Source organism: Lonchura striata, chromosome 7 (genome assembly GCF_050655825.1).
Source record: "Lonchura striata isolate lonStrDom1 chromosome 7, ASM5065582v1, whole genome shotgun sequence".
Lineage (NCBI taxonomy): Eukaryota > Metazoa > Chordata > Aves > Passeriformes > Estrildidae > Lonchura > Lonchura striata.
This window is the reverse complement of record NC_140709.1, coordinates 11047672-11053093: the sequence shown is the minus strand read 5'-3', so window position 1 is coordinate 11053093 and position 5422 is coordinate 11047672. Positions and strand designations below refer to the sequence as shown.

Sequence of the window (5422 nt, the reverse complement as noted above, 5' to 3'; positions counted from 1 at the left end):
TGCTGTTGGAGAACAGAGCAAAGCAGGCCCAAGCTTAATAATAAGGAAAAATACTTTATTAAGCTACTACTACTATACTACTATAAAAGGAAAAAGAAAGAAAAAGCACACACAAGATTCAAAATTAAAACCTTCCAAAGCATTCCTCCTCCCACCACCCAACTCCAACAAACCACAGCGAGACACAATCTGGACCCCAATCAGGTCCAGACAATCGATACTCAGTCCATCGAGGGAGAGAGAAGTCCCTCCCGTGCCACAGACCCCCCAAGGAATACAGCTGCCACATCCTGTGTTTCCATGTCACTCATGGCACCACCCAGAGAAAAAGTTTGCCCATGGTGACCCTCTCCTTTCCATGTCACAGTGCTCTCATCACCAATGCATGGATGGACAGACTGCTTTTAGGATTTTTTCCTTTCAAGGATGCCCTGCCAAGAGGGGAAAAAACAACAGTTCAGTTTTTCATTTTTGGGACCACAGCTCCCCCCATTTTCCCCTGAGGCCGAGGGTCCAAGAACAGAGATCTTCTTCTCTTCTTCTTCTCTGAAGACAGGGGGCAGCACCACAAACCTCCCTAACTTTTCTCTGTTTGCTCCACTTCTGTCTTTTCCCAGCTGAAACTTGGTCTCTTTGGCTCACCGGCATCCTCCTAAAATACAGTCTCTCTTGGAGGAGAAGATCGGTTCAGTCTGTGGCTACCAAGAAAAAGTCCAGCCAAAAAGCCACTCCATCATCTCCTCCCACCTAGAATTTCTCCTTCCATCATCCCAGGGTCCAAGCTGTCTCTCTTCCTCTCTTTCAAACCAAGGAGGAGAAAAATTTCACAAAGCTTTCATTTCTCAAGGAAGGGTTAAAAGTCCTGACTCCCAAGGATGGCTCTCTGCCCAGGCTCCAGCTCCCACAGGCAGCTGGGCACCTTGCAGCCCCCCCGCTCTTCTCTTTCCCCACAGTGAAGTGCTGACAAAACTGCTGCTGTCTCTTTCTCTCTGTGGGGGGGAACGTAGACCTACCAGATTTTCTTCACCCTTCCATCTTCACCCTTCCACCCTTGGGCCTACCTCAGTCAGGCCATGGGCCTTCCCCTCCCCACCCAGCCACGGCTGGGCAGGGGAGAGGCTGCACTGCACGCTGACCGGAACCAAAGAGAGCGAGTTCCCCTGGGAATTCTGCTTTTAACTCCTCTGTGTTCTCAGAGGCGTGCCCACCTTCAATTGGTCAATATCCAAATTGACCTCTTCCTTCCGAGAAAATTCTTTTTCCATGTCAAACCACAACAATCACGAATCCCCGGGGCCTCTGGTTTCTCTGTACCGTGCTGACAGATGCAACTGCTGCTGATCTATCAGTGAGCTCTCCACCTTCAAGAAGTCCACATCATAAAGACAAAACCTTTTTTACACATCCATCTCTCTCAATTTGCCAGGCACACCAAGAGGAGAGCACGAAGCAGTGCTAACTGACTGGAGAGTAGATGAACACTGTAACATTGTGCTGCACAGGCAGCACAGTCAATTCCTGCAGCAGACACTCATTTGATCAAAAGTGGTTCTGCTGGCAATTTACTTTTCTTGATCCCCATGAAAAGGAGTTTTAATCTCTGTTTTAAACTTGACTTCTACTTGCTGCCCTGAGGAAAATCAAGGCCAGATAAATGATTTTCAAAGACAAGACAGCTTCTTTTTTCCAGATTCAGAAAATGATTTTGTCTTGATGAATAATACAGGCTTTAGTCGTTTAACTTAACTCTGAGCTACAAAGAACCTCTGCTCTCTCCAGGTAACCAAGGACACATGCATTTTTAACACACCTGTCTCAAAATGAGTTTGCAGGGCAGGCAATCAAAAGTCTACCCTGTAACCCAGATAATGAGATGTAGACCCATTCGAAAACACTCAACATGCAGCGCCATGCTGTCACTTCTCAGAATCATTTTATTAAAGATGGCTACATTGTAAAGCATTTCTCTGTTGTGGGGGAAGAAAAGAAGTTCAGCAAAACTAGTATTTTTTGTAGCTAAGTGTACTTCCAGAGCTTCACAGAAACCTGAAACCTCACCAGGAAGCAGAGAAAAAGACCACTGTTATTCCACAGCATCAAAGCACAGATAATTTAAACAGAAAAAAGAGTTTTCTCTGAATTTGCTGGATCGAACATCAATATTATCTTGGCACACCCTTTTCTTTTTCATTTCTAATTCCCTCCTTGCATCCACACACCACAGTTCTCTCTCCACACTCTAACCACTTGTGCTTTTGACGCCACATCCCAGATGTGTTTCTACATCATTCAACATCTCCAGCACCTGGTTCCTGAGCAAGGCAAATAACTCAGCCCCACATCAAAACAACAGGTAGAAGCAATCTAAAAACTTCACAGGTTTCTGTAATGGAAGACAGCAAGGAACAAGCAAGGTCTTATTGCCAAACAGCAAGGAAAATTAATGAGGCTTTCAAATGCCCAACTGGCAGTGATAGTGTGTTAAAATAATGTAAAAGAGGGGAAAGAACCATCTGCCTGCCAACTATGAGCACTCTCTGGCTGGTGCTAAAAACTCCACTGACTGCTGGGCTTGAAATTCTGGTATTAAAGTTTAAGAGATGTGTTCAAGACTTTTATGAAATGAATGTGATTTACACCAAAAGACACAGACAGTGATGCTTCTTATTCTCTCTTACTTTTACTAATCTTTTTCCTCTAAATGGATTTTCTGGATCTTCAACCACCAGTAAAATTTCAGGCTTCCAATAAAGGATTCCTTTTAAATTACAGTGAATCATAAAATATATGAAACAGGGGTTGATATGTAATTCCAGATAGCTTGGTCATTGAGCTGAAATAAAATAAAATGGTGACCTAATCACCAGGTTGAAGGATGGCAAAGACAGCCTAAAATGAAAGTATTTCCTCTGAAACCTTACAGATCTCGCAAAGACAAAAGGAAATGTTTCTCTAGGATTTGGTAGTAACTGAGTCTATCCTGAAGATAAGGCACACCTTTTATTCAATAGTGATTAGTATTTGGTTTGTGAGGTTTTACAATAGTTCCTGCAATTGACATTAGTTCAGACCCCCACTATTCTTACTGGTCTCCATAAATGCACGTTACCCAACAGACAGAGAGTAAAAGTTCTTCCTGTACAATGTGCTGTACTGTCACCTTGCAATTACTGAAATATCATGTAGTGAAGCCTTTTCACCACAGTGATTTTACTTGCCAAATGATGGTGAGGATCACTTTAACTAGACCTCCTTGCATGTTGTAAAACAACAGAGCAGTTGCACCTCATCTCTCTGAGTCTGAGTGTGCCTGGAAGTTACACCTGGATGAAGAAAACAGGTTGTGATTAAGATCTACTGAGATACCTGGAGCAATTCCGGGCTCTGGCTACAAACACTGTCTGCATTCCTAGCAGCTGTAATGCACTTTCAGGTCAGGCTCCAAACTTCAACACACTTTGTATCAGCCCTAGACTAGGTGGACTAAGAACCCGGGCACATCTCACAAAGCTTCTGGAATGACACAAATAAAAGACAAAGTGAGTATCTTTATGTACAGATGGAAAAAAGGTTTGCTAAGACCTGGAAGTTCTGGAGAAGACAGTTATTTCAGGTAAGCAGTAAGGAGAGACATTTGGAAAAGGAAGTTTTCCCATCTGTGGAAAACAAAGAAACTTGTTGTCACTCTTGAATTAAAAGCCAGTGTAGGTTACCAGAGATTAAGGAAATAATGTCAGGGGAAAGAAGCAAAAGGAGGAGGTTTTGCAATGATTCAACTATCAGCCATGAATTGCCATGTTCAAAGAAAGGGTAACTCTGGGATTCAGAACAGAAGCCAAGCATGGGAAGGAAAGGAGCAGAGATTGAATAAGTACATATTTTATTCTCCCTAGTTTTCTGATGCTTATTCTGCATGGAAGGACAGAGCTAGTAGCTTAGGAATTCTCTGAAAATCCTATTTTTCTTATCTATCATATATAGCTAGAAAGACGAATTGTTGTCCAGAATGAGCTGGGATCTAGAAATTCAATGATACAGAACTGAAAAAGAGCACATGAGGAAACAAGTTTTACACCCTGCTCATGTATGATGGTGGTTAAAAGCATAAAATTAAAATGCCTGTGGTAACACATTCCTGGCTTAGCCAGGCAGAGGTGAGGCCTCCCGACTAGGAAGAGCTGCAGGGCACACAAAAGCACCAGATGTTTGCCTGCTGAATGACTAATCGTGCCCTCACCCTCAGTAAAGTGTTCGAGTGGCTTGAAGAGACACATTCTTGGCTTCATAACCAGCTAACTTTAACATTCAGGAGGAAATGTCATTAAAAGTCTGTACTTCAGCCCAAGGTTAGAGTAGCTGAAAACTCTCGTTCCCTCACCACCCTAACCAGCCCCCAGACTGATGGGGAGGCTTTCTGGTGAAACACAAGCAGCTGTATTCACTGGATTTGGTACAGTTCTGAGGATGAAAGCAAAGGACAACATCCAAGCACTGCAGTCTGCAAGGACTGGGCAGAGGGAGGGAAGGGCCTTGCCCTGTTGGAAAGGCAGCAATCCTGTCAGCAGCAGCCCAGCCCATAGCAGATGGGGGCTTGCCCATTTCTGACAATGCAGAAGGGAATTGGGAAAGGAACAGAGGTTACAGGGCAAACAGCATGAGAAAGGTTGGAACTCAGCCCATTTCCAAAAGAGCCAGATCATTTAAAGAGCCTGTAAGAGACACAATTCAACTGAAGTTTGCTCTCGCTCCTGGGGGGATTTCTGACAGAAAAGTGACAGAGACCTGTCCTCCTGCATTCAGCAGTCCAGATTCACAACCTCTAAGGAGAGGCTAACACAGAAACACTTCCATGCACCAGGAACTCTAGGCTGAGAAACACTATCCTCAAACCCCCGACCAAAGAAGACAGTCAGAGCCAAAAGGCTCTTTCTGAGAACTGATGACTGTGATTATTCTTCTCAAACTGGTTTCAACAAACAGCAACACCCTAGAAGTCCTTCTCTCTCTAGCAGGTATAACACCCTAGCAGAAGAAAACAAGAACAGGGATCTGTTGTTACATGAGTCCTTCATGACGGGAACAGGATGCCAACCAAGCATGCTTTAGATTTTTTACTAAAACTACCTGTCAGACTGCCAAAGGTATCAAATAACAAATCTGCTTATTTTCAACCATGACCACAGTTCAGTGCAGCCAAGTAAAAACAGTCCCTCACAGGTGGACAGCATATAAAGTGCTACACCCAGGCCCTGGAGAGGAGACCCTGCCCTTAACGATGTGGATTCCAGCTGTACTGCACAGATGTACAGACCCTGTTCCAATTTTAAAAATACTGACTTCGGTAGACTCACTAGTTTAAAGATAAAATATGCTATTGGCTGCAACTTCAGTTGTACAACACTGATCTATTCTACCTTCTATT

The 5422-nt window shown here is 43.8% G+C and overlaps 1 protein-coding gene across 12 annotated transcripts in view; it reads right to left on the bottom strand.

The window, feature by feature from the left end:
* Window positions 1-5422, bottom strand: part of SEMA5B (semaphorin 5B) — a 269934-nt gene that overhangs the window by 247474 nt on the left and 17038 nt on the right. The window lies entirely within an intron of this gene.